This window comes from Ictidomys tridecemlineatus, chromosome 2, assembly GCF_052094955.1.
Source record: "Ictidomys tridecemlineatus isolate mIctTri1 chromosome 2, mIctTri1.hap1, whole genome shotgun sequence".
In the NCBI taxonomy this organism is placed as follows: Eukaryota; Metazoa; Chordata; class Mammalia; order Rodentia; family Sciuridae; genus Ictidomys; species Ictidomys tridecemlineatus.
In genome coordinates, this window is record NC_135478.1 from 200,675,605 (window position 1) to 200,700,636 (window position 25,032).

The 25,032-nt window shown below is 35.3% G+C and overlaps 1 pseudogene; it reads left to right on the plus strand.

Annotated features, from left to right (window-relative positions):
- The first annotated feature begins 2,416 nt into the window (after window positions 1-2,416).
- LOC101970221 (E3 ubiquitin-protein ligase SIAH1-like) overlaps window positions 2,417-25,032 on the plus strand; it is an 85,079-nt pseudogene continuing 62,463 nt past the window's right edge.

The following is a 25,032-nucleotide window of genomic DNA, read 5'->3' on the forward strand; positions in this document are numbered from 1 at the left end:
AATATTACTCAGCCATTATGAAGAATGACTTTATGACTTTTGCCAGTAAATGGACAGATGGAAGACTAACATGCTAAGTAAAGTGAGCCAGTCCCCAAAAGCCAAAGGTCAAATGTTTTCACTGATATGTGGATACTAACCCATAATAAGGCAGAAGAGCCAGGAGAAGAGATATTCAGTAGATCTGATAAAGGGGAATGAAGAGAACAGATGGTGGATAGGAAAGGAAAGACAGTGGAATGAATTCCAAGTAATTTTCCTATGTACATATATGAATACATCATAGTGCATGTAGCAGAATAATAACCACTAACATGTTTTGAGCATTTACCATATTCCAGACAAAGTAATAATGTTTTATGTTTGTTAGCCCACTTAGTCCTCACAATTACCCTATAAGTATTATGACCAACTCCATTTTGTAGATGGGAAACCAAATTTTTACTTATTAATTTTTTATGTGGTGCTGAGGATGGAACCCAGTGCCTCACACATGCTAGTGCTCTACCACTGAGCCACCACCCCAGTCCCAAAATTTTATCCATATTTTAATAGACTGAAATTGGGACCATATTTGTCAACATCTTTTCATAGACATGGAAAACCTAACACACCATGTCACTCTCCTACTCCAGGAAAACCACCATTAATCGCTGACAAAATTTCTTCTTTATCCAAGTTCTAATACAAGCTCAGAATCCTCAATGTATCATTCATGGATGACAAGAGCATGGATCCATGAATGGAAGACAACACCTGAGCTGAAATCTAGTTTGTATGAGCAAATAAATGCAAAATTAAAGAATAAAGAAATAATGATGATTAAAATGGATATTAAAAAAATAAAAATAACAGAAATAACAGATGAAAGCAAAATCTGGATCTTTAAAGAATATAAAGTTTAAAACTTCTAGAAAGACAGATGAGGAAAAAACGGAGAAGGCAATTACTAAATCATTAATGAGCAAGTTATATCACTGCATGTTCTATAGAAACTAAAAGGCTAAGGAAATGGTAAAAACGTATTTATGTTATTATATTCACTAACTTAAAAGAAACACGAAAATGCTTTGAGGGACACCAACAACCAAACCTCACTCACAAGAAATAGGTACGTAACATAGCCCAATATTTATTTATAAAAGAGGTTGAATTTGTAGTTTCAAACATTTTTACAAATGACACTCTAGGCCCAGATGAATTACTAGTGAATTTTTACAGACACTTAAGGAACACATAATATTTATTTTACTTATAAACTTATATAAATTCAAAGGCCAAGAATATCTCCTCTCTAAAAGGCCTCATTTATTAAAAAAAAAAACAAAGACTTTTAAATTTCAAAAAGAATACTATAAACTACTAACCTCAATGAACATGCATGTTAAATACAAAGATTTAATAAAGCTGTATTATGCAATATATGAAAACAATAATATATGGGACCAAGTGTCATTTATCTCAGGAATACAATTTTGGCTAAAAATCAATTATAAAAATATGTCACTCTGGTAAGAAATAGCAACAATGGGGGAGACTATGCAAGCAGAAAATCTCTGAACTTCTTGTCAATGTTGATGTAAGCCTAAAACTTCTCTAAAAACTAGTGTTGGAAAAAAGTGATGATACATTAAAGTGTCATCTCAAGCATGAAAAGTTGGTTTAACATTCAAAAATTTGTCTATGTAATTCATCATATTAACTAACTTAAAAATAAAAATCATAAATCATTTTAATGGACAATATCTACCACATATGACTAATAAAAATGTCCACGGGTCTGGGAATAGAAGGGAACTTCTCCAACCAATAAGGAGCATGTAAGAAAAATCTACAGCTAACAACCTGATTGGGGTGTAGGAATAAATGCTTTTGTCTCAAGATCAGGAAGCTTGTACTGAATACTTCATTCCACAATGTCCTGAGGATCCTAGCCAGTATAATAATCAGGAAATAGAACTATAGAGGATTCAGACAAAAACAAGAAAAAACAAGACAGTAATTATTCACAGATGACATGATGATCTATGTTGAAAACTCAGCAAGGGCAAAGAGAAAGTAAAACCCTAAGTTCTCTTCTTACTCTTATCTTAGTCTTTGATTAATGCTTCCTTACAAAATTGCAATATATATTAAAACCACTTTATAAATTTTTATCATAAGGAAAATATACCATTTCCTCTTTATCCATGTTCCAAGAATCCCCAGTGGGAAGTAATTTTGACTTTTCTAGAGGAGAGCAGCCACACAAAAAAAGCTAAGAACACCAAACCCAAGTATTCCGGAGCCAGAAATTGCTTCTGGGTGACTGACTTAAAGCTCTGACTCTGAGAAACTCAACTGGTTATTGGGTATTTGAGGGAACAATCTGTCCCAGGCACCCCTGTGCTTTGAGGAATCCACTAGCCTATAAAAAATGAGCCATCGGACTGCTATAGCATTACCTACTCATAACTCATAATGGTATCCACCATTCCAGAGAGTGCCTGACATGACTGGAACAACTGCATCCAACAATCACTGGGCAAGTCATTTTGAGTGTCCTGTCTGATTTGATTATGTTACTACCCACTCTTCAATGTCAGAGTGGTCATCTTGTTTGTAGCAAGTGTCACCCAAAGCTCAGGTGGTGTCCAACTCACTGGGATTCATTTGCAACTTGGCTCTGGAGAAAGAGGTTGGTTGGGTACTTTTCCCTTGCAAATATGCCTATTCTGGATATGAAATAACTCTTCCACAATCAATAAAAGCAGACCCCAAAGAGTTTGGTGAGCTCAGGACTTATTCTTGCCCATGTCCTAGTGCTTCCTATAAATGACAAGGCTCTTGGATGCTTTAATGCCCCATCTGATTCATCAGCACATGTCCATTACCACAGGGAGAGGATATAGTTTTCCTTGCTATCGATAGTAATCTTCCTGGTGTTGTTGACAGGGCGATGATGCAGTCCTGTCTTGGCTTCACTTTATATTTGTCTTGGAGAAATGGGAAAAATATGATGGTCACCAGAAGTTCTTCCCAACTGTACAGCTGATAGGAACATGAAAGCAAACCAAAACTTTTGCTTATCAACTTGAGCTAAATGGTCATAGGCAAAGACTGACTTGGGAAATGATTTCTTGATCTATTCATGAGGGAATTGCAACAGCCATTATGAATGGTGACTGTGATGTCAGGAGGAAGAGAGAAGGCTGGGAGGATAGGGAGATGGGCCCCTGGATAACTTTCTGGGCAGTAGAGCACAAACAGCAGCTGCAGATACCTTCAAGACATGATTGGAACAAAGGCTATTTTCAAATCAGGACCTACATGACTGGGGTCCGTGCTTCTCCAAGGAAGGAAAAATGCCTGATATTTCGACTGGACTAAAAGCTGAATGAACACCTCGTGGACACTGAATGCCTTATTCAGGATTGGGCAGGGGACTGGCTTAATTAAACCTATAGATCTATATAAACCCCTAGACAATAGCCACTCTTGGTATACCTCTCTTGGCACCCTTCCCTTTTTGGGAGTACTACTTTCTTATTACTTTAATAAATCCTGTTGCTTTGCTCTCACTCTTGTGTCTTTATTCTTCAAATTGATGATACAAAGAACCCAACCCCACTCTGTCCACTCTCCTTGCTACAACTGCCTAGTCTTTGACACCAGCATTGCATGGCTTTTTTTTTTTTTTGCAGAAAAATGTAAATTCAGGCATTCGTGTAACTATCTGGCCAGTGTTTTGAACTGCTGCATTCAATTTCACAGGAGAGTAAGGCACCCATCTGCCTGCCAACCTGAAACTCCTGTCTGTGGAAGCTGGACACATGAAGTAAATAAAAAGAAAGGCTGTTAAATACAGGAAACATTTGCATGCAGTAACGCAAATATATTTTAAAATAAGTCAATAGTAAACTAGTGAAAAAAAAAATATATATATATATATACACATCCAAGATATGGGCATCTTTTGATTAAAAGAACAAGCATTATAAAATAATTCTAATTTTTGTGTTGTTGTAGAATGACATATTGTTGAAAATATTGGTTTTGTGTGTGTGTGTGTGTGTGTGTGTGTGTGTGTTCTTTTCCTTTAACTGGTAAGCCATCTGAATGGTCTTGGACCACTGATTTTCTCCCTTTTTAGACAATACATAATGCCACTAGTTTTGTGTGTGCATGTACGTGTGTATTTTTTTTTTAAAGATAGAGTGGGAGAGGAGAGAGAGAGATAGAGAGAGAGAGAATTTTTAATATTTATTTTTTAGTTCTCGGCAGACACAACATCTTTGTTGGTATGTGGTGCTGAGGATCGAACCAGGGCCGCACGCATGCCAGGCGAGCATGCTACCGCTTGAGCCACATCCCCAGCCCCACGTGTGTATTTGATAAACTAGAATTAATCAAAATTTTCACTGAAAAAATTTGACTTATTTTTCTGTAATTTCAGGTTTGTCCTCACTTTTTTTTTATACCCTTTTAAAGTTAATGTCTTTTTGATATACATAATTGTGTTGAGAGCTACAGCAGAAGGGGCCCCAGCAAACTTCCAGCTGCCAGCTGATTGGCTCCTCTGTGGTGATGCTCATTGGGCGGTTTCCCCACCCTTTCAGACCACTAAGCTGCTCATTGGGGGACTTTTTTGGCTCCGCCCACACGACCCAGCCAATTGGCCTCAAGAGCAGGAGGAATTGGGGGGGGGGGGTAAGAGGCTTGTGGGAAGCAGGTGGTGGCAGTTGGGCTCTATGATATACATAATTGCTTGTGGCAAATTTTTGTGTTCAATACATATTTTCTTTTTACTTATTCATCAGTTCATTAGAAATACTTTTAAAAGAAGAAAAAAATGAAATACTTTAAATTTAGCTATTTTGTGACTGATATGAGTCCCAGAAAGGAAGGGTTACATCAGAAAAAAATATCTCATTTGATTAAAATGTATGAATTTTCAAGATCATTGTATAGTCATGTGTAGCTAATAAAAAAATTAAAAAATAATAAAATTAAAATTAAATTTAAAAAGCTATTTAGGGCAGCTGTAATGAGATCTCTCTCTCCTCTCTCACTCTCATTCTTTATTTTCCAGTTGAATCATACTTTCAGGCTTACTCTGAGAAGTTAGAGAATATATTCTGATTAAAGTAAATACTGATTGAGCTTTTTTTTTTTACCTCAAATATCTTGGACAAGTCACACGTTTAATTTGTTCTTTTGTTTATTGATTTTTGCAGAATAAGGCTTCTTCATGCACAAAATTTATAATTAAGAGCAAATCATTTATTTTAAAAAGATATTGCCAGACATGGTGGTGCATGCCTGATCCCAGCACCTCAGGAGACTGAGGCAGGAGGATTGCAGGTTCAGTTAGCCTCAGCAACTTAGTGAGACTGTAAGAAACTTAATGAGACCCTGTCTCAAAAAAAAAAAAAGGTTGGGATGTGACATGTGACTCAGTGGCTAAATGCTCCTGGGTTCAATCCCTGGTATAAAAATAAGAAAAAAGGAATTTTGCAAAAAACAATATGGTTTTAGTCTTTTATAATTCTCATTAAAACACTATATGCCCCCCCAAAAAAACATGGACTGTCAATGCCTAAATATGAATAATACTGAACATTATATATGCTTTTTCATTTACATACCTATGATAAAGCTTGAGTCATAAATTAGGTACAGAGGTTAATAACAATAAGTAACAACCAAAAAAATTATAACAATAAGCAGTAATAAAATTTATGTGAATTTCTCCCTCTCTCTTGAAAAAGTTAAGACAAATCAGATATTTTTAGACTGCTATTGACTTAGAATGATGACAACTGCAGAAAGCAAGATTGTGGGTATAGGGATTACCATATGAACACTCAAACTTTATTCTGTTTCCCCAGAGCTGCTACCTTGAGATCCCTATGAAGATGTGGCTGGTATCTCTCTGAGTTCTGCCAATGACATGGACAACATGGGTAAGTGGCATCTAACTCCCCTTCATCTGTGTTGTCTCCAAGATTAGAACTTACAGATATCTTCTTGGACTCTGGGTACTGTGGCTGCTGGAAAGGTTGACTCTGCCCAGTCCATTAATGATTTTGCCAGCACAAAATCACTTTAGTTAATCTTCCCATGGACTAAACTTCTACATGTCTCCCAGCAGACCAATTTGTCTTGACTGATAGAAAGGTAGGAGGGTTGGATGTAAAAGCAAGGACTGAAGGCAAGGTATTCTGATCCTCCTCAAGGGCACTTTAATCTGTGACCTTGGACAAGTTCATTAATTTAGCCTAATGAACTTTATCTGTTCACTTAAAAAATCTGAACTCACAGTCTGCTTAGAATATGATCTCTCATGTTTCTGGATCCTAATTATTTACTGTTACTTAAAAATAACTGATAGGAATCAAATTATGTTATATGCATGTATAAATATGCCACAGTAAAACCCAGTGTTCTGTATAATGAATATACACCAATATAATATTTTAAACTGATAGGAGGCTAAATTGGAATACATTGAATCATTATGTAAAACTTCACACAGTGAGTGAAAAGTTGCCTACTGGCCGTTGTTGGGTGACTGATGTCTGCCACGGAAACGGAATACAAAAATCAGAACTCACAGGCTTCTTAGAATCTGATCTCTCATGCTTCTGGATTCTAATTATTTTCAACTGGAAAAGGCTCTTATGTTTTAAAGACAGCAAGTGTTCCTGAATTGACAGAAGATACGACAGATTGATAGGAGCAAAGCGCAATGGCTGAAGAGATCATATAATCAAAAAAAAAAAATCATGAAAGACCAATTGCTCTTAGTTCCTGGAGTCAGAGTACCATGAAAGCAGGGGACCCTTGTTTGCTTTTTCCTTTCCCATGGGCTCTGTTCAGAATGCTTTCTCACCAGTATTCCCAGGTGAAAGCTGGAGTGAGATTGTGTGAGAGGTACCTATTCTGAAATAAATCATTTGTGGGTGAGCTCAGAACTGAGCAAGCACTAGAACTCTGGGCCGATGAGAGATCCCTTTTCTGCAGTCTTTGACACACATAATGAAATAGAGCCAAAGCTACTGCTGCCAGTTTCACAAAGTACTCACTTTGACAAGAAAATCTGATGACTGCCAGCCTTCATGCCAGGGAGTCAAACATTTTGCACCAATATTTATTGCATTTACTTATTTTTTTTTCCCAGGAAAATGAATCACTTCCCTCGGAGAATTGAGCAGCTCCTTCCTGTTGAGGCTGCAGACTAAATGCTGACCACCAGCAAGGGCTCTTTTTCCCTTTAGGGCTCCTCAGGAACCTGTTATTTACTTTCCTCACAATGGCAGCCCATGGTCGATCAGGCAACAGTGTTGCATTCAGATATGCCCTTGGGACTGTAATCTGCACTCTTTGGCCTGTGTGGTTCACATTTGTGGTCCTTGATTGAATTAATATAAGGTTCCTCCCTTTTTAGGCTATTGATTTTAGATGTGAACAATATAATCACCTTGACTATAGATGTAAAGCCATACTTCCCATTTCCATCTCTAGCACCTTACAACAATTCTGCCATGGCTCCGAATGCCCTAGAGCACTGTCCGTATAACTTAAAAACATTGTAAAGAGAAATGTGAGCCCTCTGTTTTTATGTATGTTTTATCAATGCTTTGGCATCCCCTATATCCCACAAAATCTTGTTGCTAGGATGCTTCTTTTGCCTTTAATTTCACTGGTCAGGTAGGGAAAAAAATCATACATATTTTTCTTTCATCTTTCTAGTTTGTTGGTTAAGATCATGTTAAACATAAATTTTTATAACCTTTAAGCTCTTTAATCAAATACACAACTAAGTCTTCTTCCTCTCTGTTGCTGAGTTTCAATTAGTTCCCTCCTTATGCAAATATGGTTACTTGATCACTATCAATACTATACATGTTGAATACAGTAATGAGAGAAACTCACACTCAAAGGTTAAATGTAAGTTACTTAGATCTGAAATTTTTAATACAATATGAAAACTAAATTGCACAACTGTTGTGACAACGAAACAAATATAGTTAAATATTTTATTACAGTATGTGAGATAGGGTAAAGTCCTTAAAGACAGCAACCCTGATTATTATTAGTAGTAGTAGTGCATTATTAAAAAAATTGTTTCCTTAGGGTCTTTTTTAAGATAAATGAATGAAATGAATCCTGTGTGAGACAAAAAATGTGCCCTTTTCCAGTCTTCAGAGAATAATTATGATTTGGTATGATAAAATTTCTTGAATTTGGGAATTTCTATAATTACAAATACCATTGCCTTTGATTCCAGTAAAATTCAGACATTTTCTTCAAGCTGCTGGGTGTGATGGACCTAAGGTCCTGCATATATTAGTTTCTCTAAATAGTTAAAAGGAACACTGTCTTCTATTTCCTGGACTTCCACTAAAGAAACAGTATTAAGTATTAGCAGGTATGTCTCTTTTGATATCAACCACTTAAAAACTCAAATAAAGCTTTAAAAAAAAGGAACAAAAAGCAAAATAAAATAAAGAGAAATAGATCATTTATTGACTTTTTAATTTTTTGGTTGTAGATGGACATAATACCTTTATTTTTATTTATTTATTTTTATGTGTTGCTGAGGATCAAACCCAGTGCCTCACACATGATAGGTGAGTGCTCTGCCAACTGAGCCACAATCCCAACCCTCACTTATTGACTTTCTTAATAGAAATATCTAAGAACTGAGTTTTGTGGTTAAGGTTGTTTTGGAAGAAAATTCTTTAATGATTAAAAATGAGTGTAAGAATTTGCATTAATATTGTTAAATAATTATAAACCAGTGAACATTTCTGCAGAAGCAAGAAGCAAATAGAATGGTCCAATCTGAAGGCATCTTTTTTTAGTATAGAAACATGGATACATTTAACATATTCTTATTATGCAGATAGCTGGACATTATCTGGCTGTCCATCAAGACATATTTTCTTCCTTCTCTACCATAGTATGTAGTTCAGAACCAACTCATATGAACTGGGTTCCCTTGTTGTCTCTACCTTTTCATTTGTTCAGACAATGTGAGGCACTGTCTGAAAGCTTAAGATAGAGATAGTTGAGGGTACTTACCCCGGCTATTCCTCCTTGCTATGCTTTGTGTTGGATAAGGCTGTGTTCCTCTACCAAAATTAGAACTTTCAGATATGTTTCTCCTATAACTGGAAGACTCAGAGAAGATTCCAGGAAATATTCACTTCCTTGTTTTTTCAAGCCTAAAGTGAGAAAAGCTTCCTGTATTTACTAGCTATTGGGTGTTTTGCTACTTATCAATTTTCCTTAAACGCTACCACATCTTTGTTAAAAGAAAAACAACAAATGGTTTAGAAACCTGTCTTCAACAATCCCCTATGACCTTGTTATACTTTTGCTACTGATTTCCTGTCCCATTTTAATTATGACTGGTTCCTGAAAAAGACTTTTAAAATGCAATTCTGTAACTGAGCTGTTCTCCTATTGGATGAGTACACTAACCCTTATGTGGGTGGAAGAATTAAATTCTGGGTCTTCCAGTAGCATCTAGAATATTTGCATTAACATCAAGGAATCATGGAACTAAATGCTGATAGAGTCCCAGGTCATGGGAGAGCAAGTGGCTCTTGCATTTAGACACTGATGATAATGGTACTTAGAATGATTTTTACCATGAGGTGGTGGTTTCTGCTGGCCTGAGAACCTACACAAAGTAAAGAACTCAAGTATATTGCAAGAATCCTTGCCCTTGAAGTAGTCATACTATTTCAAGTGACTTTGCAGCACTTTCACCATAGAGGTAGTCTGAGCTCCACTCCAAAAGTCTGGGCTATTAATTTTCTCTGGCCAACAGAATGCAGTAGACCCAACATTGTAGCAGTTCTATGCTTGGTGTCTGAGGTGCTGCATACATCTTCTTGTCTTTATAACCCAACCAGCCTCCAGGTGATGCAGCCTGGGCTAGTCTGTAGGTTGATAAGAAATCATTTTCCCATCATCCCAGCTAACAGGTTAGTGAGGTCAGTCCATTTTATCAATTGGCTGCAATAATCATCTGCCTTAAAGAGTATTTGATAAATTTAACTATATGAAAGTTAAGTAAAGAAATAAACAGTAATTGTGGAGGACAAATTATCATTCTTATTATCTGGTTCTCAATACACAATAGGAAAAGTATGAGAAAATAAAACCTACAATGCACTTATTTGAAAATGCATTTTTTAAAAAACTTCTCACATATTAAGAAAAAAAGTTTTTTAAAAGACAGTCAATGCAATAGAAAAATAGGCTAATAATTTCAAAGGCACTTCTTCATAAAAAGAAAAGTACCTGAATCACAAACATGGGAAAATGTACTTAATCTCTCCACAATTAGCAATGGGCAAAATAACAACATAATAGGATACTATTATTCACACAAAATACTGTCAAAATTTAAATATTAGAAAATATTGAGTGTGTTTAATTGAATTATGGGTCTCAATTCTTCATCTCACTATAATAAAATTATGAAGCTATACTCTTGCCAGGAATGCGATGCAGGCAGAGTAAACTTTCTCAAAGTTATATAAGAGCAAATTATGCTTCCAAACTGAGACCACAGTGTTTTTGTGGGTTACATGCCCATATTTATTTTTTGTCAATGGACCTTTATTTTATTTGTTTACTTTTATGTGGTGTTGAGAATCAAACCCAGTGCTTCACACATGCTAGGCAAGCACTCTAGCACTGAGCTGCAACTCCAGCCCCTACCCGCCCATAATTTTAGATCAAAGTTTCAAACACTGCATATCCCTTCAAAGGTTCAGGGAAGTTTTACTCTTTATGAAACTATAGCCAATAGAAGAATCACTCTTAGCTATCAGTTTCACAAAGCAAGAATTAAATGGCTACCTTTCTTCTGAGAGTACAAAGCACCAAACAAGGAAGAAATTTTTCCAATGATAATTGTACAGAAAAAGTAAACTGAGTTTTTTGAGTGGGAATGTGTTTGATGAAACATTTTTGTAGTTCTCAGATAATAAAAAGACTGTGATATAAAGTTGGGGGAAAAAAACTTAAATCAGGCAAAATGCCAACTTTCCTATAATCCTCACATATACATTTAGTAGTTTCTATTAGACAGATCATTTAATCTGTCTCATATTGGTTCATTTTTTTAAAACTGAGAATTTAAGGAACCTTGGGTTTGATTCTGTTACAGTTCACATTTCCAAACTCTAAGACTTTTTTATGCTTTTTGAAATCTCTGCATTCTCAGTGAAGAGGTCTTCCAAACCTTGGCAATATGGTGAAGTCAGTGGAAACTTTAAACACAGTGTTTGAAGTGGGAAATGGAGTATCAACATGCTGAGCATCACACTGACCTTTAAAATAGTAGCACCATGCTGGTTGCAAAGTAATATCATATCACAGCACTGTCAAGATCATGAAACAAGACATTTGAGATAAATACCAACAAATAAAAACGAAGCGTTATCAACTAGTAATATTCTGAATTGCATTAAGAATCTAAATAGAAATGTTTCCTAGTTCCAAACTTCTCACAGAAAATTTCAATTCCATGCACGGGGGAAGACTAAGCAGTCTCTTTGCAAGATTGCAGAAAAGCAAAATTTCCCTCCAGTATCCAAGTTGCTCCAAACATTATTGGGAAATCCTCTTTGGGCTAACAGAAAAGACTACAGAAACTTGGAAGAGGTTAAAAGAGAGAAAGCAGAGCAGCTGTTGCTGGCCTACATTTGTGACATGTATGCCAACCTTCTCTTATCAATGAGAAGATTGGGTTAGAATTGGGCTGACCATCTGGGCTCCCGCCAGGCTGGTCCCGAGGTGGGTGCTTTCTTCCCAATGTTAAAATGTACCAAGTTGGGATACTAAATAAATGGGTTATAATAGCAAGGGGTACTTTAAATGTACATTGAGTGCCAAGATAAAAACAAAAGTGAGGGCCAGAGAATCAGGAGTACAGTAATAAAGAGAAGACAAGGAAATGTGAACAATTCTCATTGTTCATGAGAACTTTTTCATGTAGCTAGGATACATGTGCAAGAGCTGCCCAGACTCTGAACAAGTTAAGAAATAAACAGTAATTATATAATTTTTTTGTAGTGCTGGGGATTGAACCCATGACCTTTAACATGTGATACAAGCATTCCACCAACTGAGCTAAATCCCCAGACCATAAAGAATAATGATGGAGGACAAATTATCATTTTTATTATCAAGGGGCCAGGTTAAAGGACCTGACTTAGAGTGCAATGCTGAAGTAGGATCACCTACCAGTACAGAATTAGACAAACTCAGGCACCCAGCTTCAGGCAGTGCTGACCAGGGAAGGCCTCCCTGCATCTTGGCCTCCCTCCACCTGAGCTCTACCCAGGTGGAGCTCACAGTGCAAAAAAGAGAACTTGTCTTATGGAGAGCAGGCTTGCTCTGGATAGGGCCAAAGAGATCCGAGTCAAGCCTGTGCAGTTATTCTGCCAAAGTTAATCATTCAGATAAAGTATTCTACTTCCCCAGGAAAGACATAGCAAAGCCTAGAGAAAGATTCAGGTACTACTATTGGGTTCCATTCATAGGAAGGAAACAAAAATAGAGGCCAACTAAAAGGACTGGATCCAAGGTGGAAGGAGGTCATAAAAATATGGAATTGTTAGCCAAGGAGGTAGAAGTTATGGTGTTACTGTACTTCAGGACCTGGCCATCCTATTCCAACCTCCATGTAATGCACACACTTTAAAGAATCTCAAAGAATGAACAAAAGAGAAATTAATCAAAGCCCCTCTCTTGCACATTGATATTCCTGTGTCTGCCTGTGCTCCTGCACTTCACTGCAGTTGCTTAGCATTTTATACTCCTCAAAATAGTTCCACATACTGTCACTTTATTTATGCTCATAATTATCCTTTTTTGGAGAAACAAAACTATCATTATTATTTCCACTTGATAGAAAAATAAAGAGAGCCAAAATGTCATTTTCTTGGAAATAGGTTGTATAACTTAAACAAGTGCATAGGCTTCCTAAAATTATTATCAATAGAATATGAAACTTTTTTATTTATTTGGTGATATAAATAGAGGCTAAGAAAGAAAACTAAGATATGTTTCTTTAGATATTGGCCTTATTCTCAGAATATAAATTCCAAATACCTAGAGCTTCGGTCTGGGGCAAAGGTATCATTAACTACCTTGTCTTTAAATCTTTAAACATTCAGTCTGCAGTACCATATATTACCTTACACAGTACCGTAGAGAGGAAAATCAATTTTGTTATTTTTAAACAGATCTATTAAAGGCAGGACACAGATATTTATTTATTTATATATTTTTGCTAACCTTACAGTAATAGTATAGCAAAACTACTCTATATAATTTTTTAGGGAACAAGGGCATTTATGCATAAAATATTCACTCATTTGCTTATGTCAGGTGATCTGTGAGTGCTGGGCTCTGTGCTTGGTGCTGTTTATACAAAGAAGAAAAAGAGTCAGGTCCTGCTTTTAGAAGGGTATATGCAAGTCAGGAAATGGGCACATAGATGAATGTTATAAAATACTGCAGCTGAAATTATAGGAGGATGAATAGCCTGCAACAGGAGTGCAAAGGACAAAAAAGTGAATTTGTTCTAAAGCCTAAACTTTTAAAACTTTTCTTATGTAGATTTTATATAATACATATTTTTCTACCCGAATTTAACTTAATAATCATATAGGAGTGGGCTTTACCTGACTCGGTTTGTAGTAAAAGTGATTTATCTTTACCGTCTGTGAAATGCTTTAACAAAACAAGTGCAAATGACTGGTATGAATTATCATCATATGAATGATCACCGTAGCATTTCCCTGGTTATTACAGTGTTTTCAGGGTGGGAAGTAGGAGAGAAAAAATTCCTGAATCCCAGAGCAGTTAGAATACTGTCAGGGATGAATAGGGTGTTTCTGAAAGACACCATGTTCCATTATTGAGCACTCAACAGAGGGATGCGCCTCCATCGGGTCTCTGGACTGACCAAGCAACAAGCAAATAATTTAAGGCGTTCTCAAAAGAAGTACTTTTATGATTTTTTTCTGTGTCTATTGGGTTATTTTCAATAGAATACAGTACATCCCCAATCACATGGGATCCTATGGAAGTGGCTAATGCTGTGACTAAAATATTGAGCCATCTTTCAAAAACAAGAAAATATTTCTGGCAGTATCCCCTGTGCAAGAATCTTCTTCTAGGGAAAGTTTTTTAGAAAAGCTTATTGTGGATAGGAAAATGGGCCTGTGTTAGTTTTCCTGATGAAGCACTGTAAATCTCTGCTGTCCACTGAACAATTCATTCCAATCATTAAATAGAGAAGATCCCAGGGGGTCATGTTTGTCTTTATGATGGGAACATAAGCCATAGTTATGACACAATGCCCAGTTCTGAGGCACTTATTTCTAAAAATATTCCACTTCTTCAATATGGGATCCACCTTAGAAGACACAACTGGGACAGGTATCCATAGTTCTCTATGGGCTCTTTCACTGTGATTTATTTTCTTTACCCAAATGGATTTATACCCCATTTTTTTTTTCTTCTTGAAATAAGTAGCAAACCCAGTTACAGGCTCCTCAGAGACAATGCGATATAAACAACTAATAATTCATGCATTTAATTTCCTAAATTTGATTAAATTCTTAAGACAGCCTCTGGTTTTAGTGCTAACGAATATGCTATAAGAGAGGGCATGAGATTGCAGCAAGCCCAGTGAGGTTATAGGTAGCCCCATAAAGCCTGTTGGGGAAATATCCACGGTACAAAGTCATTAGGCAACATTTCTAGAAATGACAGGTCATTTGTCATAGAGTGAGGAGTAAGCAGCATCCATCTATAGATGTGAAAATGTAGCAGAAGGGCAGAAGCCTTAGAAAGGGCAGATGAAGAGGTAACAAGGTTTAAATGACAGGCTTGGTTTTAGGCTCTCACTCACAGTCTGATAAGGGCAAGTTGCACAGTGACCAAGTAAGGGACCTGAAAATAACTAGATACTTAAACAGTGTGAGTTGAAGATAATAAGCTTTGTAGGCAGAACCACCCAAGAGGCTGAGGTATGTGACTCAGGGAAGAATCCTTGCCTATAGGTAGTATCAAGTTTAATTCAGAAGGTGCCAGCTGTGGAATCCCTGAGTCTGGAGGAGGAGCTGAAATTAAGAGGTCAGTAAGTATCGGGACTGAATGTACACATGCTCCCAAAATTGCTAAGTTGAAGCTGTAACTCTTAGTGTGAGATATTTGGAGTAAGGAAGTAATTAAGATTAAATGACATCATAAAAATAGGCCCTGATTTGATAGGGTTGGTGTCTAAGAAGAGACACTAAACGCACATCACACACACACATACACTAGGGTCGGGTGCAAGGGGTGGGCGTTGAGCACACAGTGAGAAGACAGACATTACACCCCAAGGGAAGAGCTCTCCCTAGACACCGACAATTCTGGCCCTTTGGTCTTGGACTTAACTGTCTCCAGAACTGTGAGAGAATAAATTTCTGTTGTTTAAGCCACCAAGTCTATGGGATTTTGTTATGGCCGCCTGAGAAGACTAATATGGCAGGCCTGAGAAGACTAATATGACAGAGAAATTGTAAAGGGAGGGACATGATTTCAGGTTTTAGTGAGAACTGTGTACCGAGGAATTTAATGTTACAGCATTAGATTTTATATTTCTCAATAGGGCCTAAGCTGCAGGGAAGCAGAGACACAGTCATTCACTGCTATAGCCTCAATTCCTAGAACACAGCAGGTGTTTAATAAATGTTGGTTGAGTGAATTCTGCCTTACCAAGACTGGCCAGAGTCCTGCAGGGAGGAAGGCTGGAAACAAAAGCAAAGATAAAATGACTCCCACGAAAGCATTTTGCACACAAAAGACACTGGATCGGTGTTAGACCCAAAACAGAGATGGTCACAGAGGCCGTCACTGTCCATTCCCCAAAGTGTCAAAGTAAGAGTAGTTCTCTAGACTACTGCACAAATGACCAATGGGCCCATTTGGTTGTCTTTCAAAAGGCAAGAGGTAGAAAACAGTGTAGAAGAAAATGTCAGCTAATCAGGAATAACACAATGGACTCCTTTTCTAAGAAAATAGCCACTGAGTGATCACGACCCACTACTGAAAACAAAGGTGCAAACAATGTGCAAAGGCTAAAGTGTGTGTGTGGCATATTTATGAGATGCCTTATAATTCTCAGATTTCTCACAGATAAATCAAACAATCAGATTATAGCTTATTAATATCAAGAATATTGTGGGCTATTATGTACATGCACAGGAATTTTATAGGAACTACATAGAAAAACTTAGGAGCAGACTCAACAATAAAAGAACAATTTAAGGCACAGTTTTATGTCATGTTCACTTAGATTCTATTCCTCAAAGCAAATCCTAACTAATAAGGGCAAAGTTGGGAAGGTAGAATGTTCATTTTATATTCTGGGAGCCCCTGACAAGAATGCGTGTGTGCAATAAAACATTAGAACTAATAATAATTCAATCAAATGTGATTGGTATTTTTTTATTTTTAAATTTTTTGAAATGTTTAGGATTAGTAGTGTTATGTTATTGTTATTATTTTGTACATTGTTTGTAAACATTCCTGTTTTAGTCAGCTTTTTCATTGTGCAACTAAGATACCCGATAAGAATAAACTTAGGGGAGGAAAAGTTTATTTGGGGGCTTACTGTTTCAGATGTCTCAGTCCATAGACAACCAGCTCCATACCTTGGGGCTTGAGATGAGGCAGAACATTGTGGTGGAAGAGTGTGGTGGAAGAGTATGGTGGAAGAGTGTGGTGGAGGGAATCAGCTCACATGATAATCAAGCAGCAGAGACAGAGACTCCACTTGCAAGATATAAAATATATGGGGCTGGGGCTGTAGCTCAGTGGTAAAGCATTTGCCTGGAACATGTAAGGCACTGTGCCAGGCAAGTGCTCTACCACAGCAACAAATAACAATAAAGTAAAAGTATCAAGTCCATCTACAACTAAAAAAAAGCCCTAAAGCCACACCCCCAATGCCCACCTCCTCCAGCCCCACCTACCATTTCAGTTACCACTCAGTTAATCCCTATCAGAGGATCAATTCATTAATTGTGTTAAGAATCTCATAACCCAATCATTTCTGCTCTAAATCTTCTTGCATTGAGCTTCTGGGGGATACCTCATATACAAACCATAAAAATTTTTATGTTTTTTTTCAGATGAATGGGTTTCATTTTTTTAATGTATGTAAATATTCCCAAATCACATTAATTGTCTACTCTATCTTTGCACATGTCTCCTCTCACTTCTCTCAAAGTATCTTGTCTGCACTTTCTTCTAATGTAGGTTTCATTTTAACATGATTGTATTTACCAATTTTTAGTGAATATATTTTTAAAGAATTTCTTCCCTACCTCAAAACTCACAAAATATTCTTCTTCACTAATGTTTTTAAATACTAGTTTTGCCTAGTGTGGATTAAAGACAATTAGTGTCTTAAAGACCTGATTGTCTTTAATCCACTTGGGATTTGTGGCCAGGGAGAGTATAATGTGAAGCAGTGTTGACGTGATTTCATTTATTCATATGAACTCCAATTGTTTCCGTACCTTTTATTGTTGCAAAGTCTACAGATCTCCACCTACCTGTTAGTTTATGCTCTCATATATCAAGTATCGATTTACACATAATTTTGAAGGATTCTTGTTCTGTCCATGATGCTATGTGTGTATCATTAAAGCATGTCACATTAATTTACTAAGATTAATAATTATATCTTGATAGTTAATAAGAAAAGCCCACCCATTTGGGGAACAGGGCAAGTTTAAAATGCCACCAAATTCACTGTTCTTACAGAGATTCATCTGTCTTTCTTCAATAAATACTTCCCAGACTCTTTCGAGTCTCTATTTAATTTCCATAGTTTCTGAAAAGGTTCATTAGGAGAGTATTTGCTGTTGTTCTTTGTTTTATGACATAAAGGATTTCTGGAGGTCCATATATATAAATGTAGTAAAAAATGATATATATATATATATATATATATATATATACACACACACCTATCATATATGAATAATGACAATTTTGTTTCTTGTTGCCCGCTCTTTATGATTGATTTATTTTTGTCCATTAGGACCTATTACATGAAGTTTAATAGCAAAATTCAAAGCAAACTTTCTTGCATATGGCCAATCTCAAAGCAAACATTGTTTTTGCTGCTAGGTATAAAGTTATTGTAGTTAGTTTCATATAAACTCTACTAGATTAAGAAACCTTACTTTTCTTCACAGATTTCTATGTAATATAAATGTTGAATATTTAAGCATATATTTAATGATACTTAAATAATAATAATGCTTAAATAATAAAATAATACCATATTTTCTTATCCTTTTCTGTTTTGTTGGAGTATATTGCTTATATTTTGTTTGGAATTTGCCTCATTTTTCAGAGTTGAAATTGGCCTACAATTTCCCTTCTTCATTCTGCTTTCTCAGGTAATGGCAGCATCAGTGTCATACTAGATTCATCAAATGACTTGAAAAGTTTTAGCACACTACCTGGAAGATTCTGTGCCATACTGGAACACTTTCCTGAGAATTTGATAAAACTCACTCGTGTAACAGCTGAACTCTAGATTCCTCTTGTAAAGCAGTTTTTGATTGCTGACTCAATTCTTTCAATTCCAGTTCATTTTTTTTCTTCTTAGTTACTAATGGTAGTGTCTTAGTCTGTTTGGGATATTGTAACATAAAGTACCATAAACTATGTGAATTATAAAGAGCAGAAATTTATTTCTCACTGTGTTAAAATCTGACAAGTCCAAAGTCAAGACACCAGCAGATTCAGTGTCTGGCTAGGGCCTGTTTTGTTGTTAATAGGTGGCAGCTTCTCTGGATGGTCTCAAATGATAGAAGGGATGAGGGGTCCCTGTAAGATTTCTTTTATAAGTACACTGATCCTACAATCCCTGTCCCCAAAATTCTAATATCATCACCTTGGGGGTGTTAGGATTTCAACATACAAATTATGGAGGGACACAGATGTTTAGACCGTAAGCAGTAGTTATGTTCTTCTAAAAATTTATTCACTTTACTCAAAGTATCAAATTTGTCAGTATAAAACTTTGCTGCATCTTCTGATGTAATGACATCATCACATGTAATGATGTCACTTTTCTGAGTTTTTTTTTTTTGACAAGGGGTGGGGGTTGGGTTTGTTTTGTTTTGTTTTTGGTACTGAAGATTTAACCCAGGAGCACTTTACCATTGAGCTAATCAATGGTAAAAGCTAGTCCTTTTAGTTTTCTCTTTCTTTCTTTCTTTTTTCTTTTCTTTTCTTTGCTTTCTTTCTTTCTTTTTTTTAATTTTTATTTTAAGACAAGGTCTTAGAGCCTCACTAAGTTGAACTTGTGATCCTCCTGTCTCAAATTCTCTAGCCACTGGGATTACAAGTGTGGGCCACCACACCTGGCTGATGGTATCAACTTTCTTATATCTGATATTTTTATCTTTTATTAAAAAAATCAGTATTACTGCAAGTTTCTCAGTTATTATTTTTCAGAGTAAATTTGTCCTTGCTCATCTATTGCATATTTTCTATTCTACTCATTTCTTGTCTTGATTTGTTTAGTTACTATGTTTTAGATTTTATTCTTATATCTTAAAGATTTTTAGTTTTAATATTCAGCTATTATTTTTCTTAATACCATATGTAGCTATGCATATTTTTTCCTTTAAATTTGTACTTCAATACATTTCAAAATTCTCAGTTATATCTTATCTAATATTTTGAGAATTTTTCAAGCAGAGATTTAATATAAATAGCTTGGCCCAACATTTTGCCTGAAATAGAAGTACTACTCATTGATGAAAACACCACTGCTCTCTGACTTCTCCTGCTCTTATAGAATGCTTTGTTTTTAGCAATTATATCTTTATTTTTCCAATGACTCCCTTATTTCAATAACTTATGATTTTACATCTCTACTAACTAAACCTATGTGCTTCTTCCATCTTATCCAACACACTTCCCTCTGATCAGTACTGTCTAGCAACATAATTTAGTGGGTTTATTGCAAAAATGTCAGAAGATACTTCTAGACTGCCTTGTACACTTAAATCCCCTTAACATATGTTTTAGTTTTTATATTCTGGCTTCCATTAATTCATATCACCTTTACTGTGAGATTTATTTAATTTGAAATCCCTAGATTCTTCTTCTCATTCAGACTTAATCAAATCAAAAGAGACCGTCACACTTGCCCCCAAACCTAAAACAAAACAAACTGGACAAGTTTAAAAATCATACAAAATTAAAGAAACACAAATGAAGTCAACTACAGGAAGTAACAAGGCATTGCTATCCCTAGAATAAGAAAATAAAAGGAAGAAGAATATGGCATAGAAGAGGTGAGAAGAAACAGCTAAACTTTTAACAAGGGCAAATCGACATCCTAAGGAACCTCAGGTACAGAATGAATAGGTTCTTACCTGCCAATTATTTTCCCTAGAACTTTAGCTAATATTCAGCAATAGCACATCAAACCCTGGTGAGTGGGGAGGAGGGGAGCTCAGAGGAATCCTCCCTCAGATGTGTAGGGCTTCCTGCATATTAAAAGTAGCAACTTTAACAGGTGGGAGCTCAGTAGAAGAAAGATTGAAAAGAGAGAGAGAGAGAGAGAGAGAGAGAGAGAGAGAGAGAGAGAGAGAACTATATTTCCAAGGGCACTTTAGGCTTTTGAACATAGACTGAGGAAATACCAGTACAACTGTGAGAAAAAAACATCCAGGACATTCTAGGCCTTTCACAGAGAGCAGCTGCTCTCTTAATGTCATTACAAGCCTTTAGGGCTGAAAAAAGATAGATACTGAGACCCAGCAACTAAAGTTAGTACTAGGAAGTAAAACAAAAAAACTAAAATTTCAGTACTGCTCCAAATCCTAGCAGCTGGGATATAAATCAGAAAATTATTTCCCACATTTACAAAAGCATTTAGTTCAATTGCAAGTCCAATATGTTTCCAGAATGCTTTTAGTGCTTATATCCAAGATCCTACACTAAAGGGAATGTTGACTCTGCTTAAAAATGTTTAAAGTCAGTCATGAAATAAGTTAATGCCACCACAAATTCTAGATCCAACTCGTCCACCAATTAGATTGAATTAGTCACCTATCTGGTGGTCTGAAAAAAGTGATAAGCTGTTTTGAAAGTAAATAATATTAACTTTAACATTTATTTCTACTTATATCTTTTTTCTTTCTTTTTTTTTTTTTGGTACTAGGAATTGAACCCAGAGGTGCTTAAGTACTCAGCCACATTTCCAATTCATTTTTTATTATTTTATTTTGAAACAGGGTCTCACTAAGTTCCTTAGGGCCTCACTAAGTTGCTGAGGCTGGCCAAGAATTTGCAATCCTCCTGTCTCAGCCTCCTGAGCCTCTGGGATTACAGGCATGCACCACCACACCTTCCTTCTACTGATGTCTTACATAAAATTTTAAGTGTACACATATGAAAAAGTAAGAAAATGATATACTTGTTCAAGAGAAGAAACAGTTAATAAATTCATACTCACAGAATTTTAAGATGATTATACTATTGACAGGGACTTAAAATGATCATGACTAAAGTGCTAGTGATTCTAGTAGAAAAGTTTGATGAACTGTGTAAAGAAATGGCTAGAGATATCAGAGATGAAACCTTTAACAAAAAACTAAATGGAAATGCTCGTAATGACAAGTGCCACATGTCCAAAGTGTAAAATATATAGAGGAAACGATTAAAAAACTAAAAGACAGTTTAAATAGAAAGAATCCCACATTCAACTCAAAAGATTTTTAAAATGGTGAACAAAACGAAACAATTATGTGTAATTGTAGTCCAAAAAGAAAAAAAATGAGGTAAATGGAATATTCAATGAGAAAATAGCTGAAACGTTAATGAATACAAATGACAGACATCAATCCATTGGTCCAAAATGCCAGCAAATTGAGCAGAATAAATACAAAGAAAACCAGGCTATGTTTAGCATAATCAAATTCCCAAAAATCAAAATAATGATTCTTAAAAATTGCTAGAGTTTAAAAGACTTATTGCTTACAAGAGAAAAATAATATAAATGATGGCTACCATTTTACCAGAAATAATAAAGTCCAGGTCAAAATGGCCTTTACTGTTTTTAAAGTGTTAAAAGAAAAAAAAAGATAAAAACTGTCAAATATAGAATTTTATCTCCAGGGCAAATATCCTTCAACTATGAAAGCCACAGAAAGATGTCATCAGATAGCCCAAAGCTAAAATAATTGTCTCCAGCAAACTTACATTTGACAAAAGAAAAAAGAATGAAAAATAGAAAGGTTATTTAAGTTGATCAAAAAGAATATAGGAGGAAACCAAACTCTTTAGAAATGTAACTTAAGAAATGTAAGACTATCAGGAAAAGTAAATAGCTAAGAAAAGGCAAAAGACTTTAGAAATTGACATTATTATATTTACTTTACATTTAGTTATATTTATACATTTTTAAAGGATGTGTTTTTTATTAAAAATAGGAACAAAGATTTTTGGAGATTAGAATATATGTACCAGCACCACAAAAAAAAAGAATATATGTAGAAGCAAATTATAATAATCCAAGAAAGAGTATAAAAAGAGTATAAAATGGTATTATGCTACTATAAGTTTTATCAGGTTCTTAGGCAGGTTATACGGTAATATTATTATTATTATTTAAAGGTAGCCTGTGGTAACTTGATGATACCTGTTGTAATTTCTAGAGCAAATGATAAAAAATTAAAAAGATATAGCTGAAATGCAAGAAATTAAATTTAATTTCTTGCATTTCAGCTATATCTTTTTAATTTAAACCCATCCTCCCCACCCCGCAGCTGTCTCAGAAAAATGTGATTTACCAAAGAAGGCAAGAGAGGAGAGATAGGAAGTACAAATGCCACAACCAATACAAGAACAGAATACAAAAGTCAACCACATTAAAAATTTTATTAATTATAAATGGAATAACAAATCCAATTACAAGAGCTTAAAGGACCAAATAAGAAAACAAGATCCAACTATCTGCTGTTTACAAGAAACAAACTTGGTTATAAAGACACAGAGAGACTGAAAATAAAAGTATGGAAATATTCTCATGAAAACACTAAGCATAAGAAAGCTTGTATGGCAATACACATTTCAGACATAGAAAACTTCAAGGCAAGAATATTACTAGAAACAAAATAATTTGTTTTATGGCAAAGTAAACAATTCATCAAGAAAACAAATACCAAAAAGGTATGCACTTAATTACAGCAAAGGTTCAAAATACATTCATCAAATTTGGCAAAACTAATGGGAGAAATAGATAAATCCATAAACATAAGTGGAGATTTAGAAAATGTTTTTCAGTAACTATTAGAATAAGTAGACCAAAAAATCAGTAAAATTTTAAATTTCAAAAGTATTTCCAAATAACTTCACCCAACTGACAGTTATAAAATATGAATTCCAATGCAGAATATGCGTTCTTTTCAAATTTACCTGAACCTTTCATTAAGATAGGTCATAGGGTAAGCCTTAAATAAATTGCAATAAATATCAAATAACTGTAATCACAAATAACATATTCTTGTAATACAAAAAGTACTAAGTTGGAAATCAATAAATAAATCTAAAAATGCATTTAAAACATATAGAAATTTAAATATGGAGAAAATATATATGTAAATAAATACATATTTGAATAACTACATAATACATAGAATAACTACATAATACATAGCAATTCATAGAAATAAGTGTATATAAATATATGTAAATTACAAATATATATAGAAAATATTGAATTTAAAGTACTTCCAAAAAGCTTATGGCTCCAAAATCATGTAGATAAATTTTAGAATATATTGAACTAAATAATAATATAACCCCAACATATAAAAATATACTGAAAGGGAAAGTAAAGGAAAGGGGACAACTCATAAAAATCAAAGGCAGATCATTAGAGGAAAGGGGCCAGGGGAGGGATGCAGGAAGGGAAAGGGGAGAAACTGGAGAATGATATTGCCCAGATTATATTGTTATATTGTGTGCACAGATGAATACATAACAATAAATCCCACCATTATGTACAATTACAATGAACCACTGAAAAATGCAGGAAAGCTTAGCCAGGTGCAGTGGTGCACACCTGTAATCCCAGCAGCTCAAGAGGTTGAAGCAAAAGAATCTCAAGTTCAAAACCAGCCTCAGCAAAAAGTGACATGCTAAGCAACTCAGGAAGACTCTGTCTCTAAATGAAATACAAAATAGGGCTGGGGATGTGGCTCAGTGGTTGAGTGTCCCTAAATTCAATCCCCAGTACCCTCTGTCCCCCTAAAATGGGAAAACTTATTGAAAGGAAAATAAATCCTTGAAATAACAGGTTTTTATTTTTTTAAGTAAACAATTCTAAAATCAATAAACCAAGATTCCACTAGAGCATACTGGAAAGAGAACAAATTATATGCCAATTAGAAAAAAAAATTTAAGTGGAATCGAGCAATTCAGGAAATAAACAAAAATGAAAGAAAATCAGCCAGGCACAGTGGTATATGCTATAATAGTCCCAGATTCAAGTAGGAGGAACTTGAGACTACCATGGGCGGGATAGCAAGACCTAGGACTTGGGTCAAAACAACAACAACAACAACAAAAAAGAAAACACAGAACACCAAGAAGGTCAAAAATTTTTTAAGATAAATCTAGCTAAAATTATCAAGAAAAATATAGATGAAAAATAAATTAATAGCAGAAGCAAAAACATTGAAATATACAGCATATGAACAATAAAATAAAATGTGGACAAATACATAGGATGCAGCAAATGGACAGATTTAAAAAATACCATGTTAAATAAATGAATGAAGACAGGCAAGGAAAGATACATACTCAATAATTCCAGTCACACGGAAGTCCAAGAATGGATAAATTTTATCAACAGTGACACAGATGCTAGAAAGGCAGAAAGGTGGTGGGGAAGAGAGAAATTTCTGCTGGACAGGAAATGAG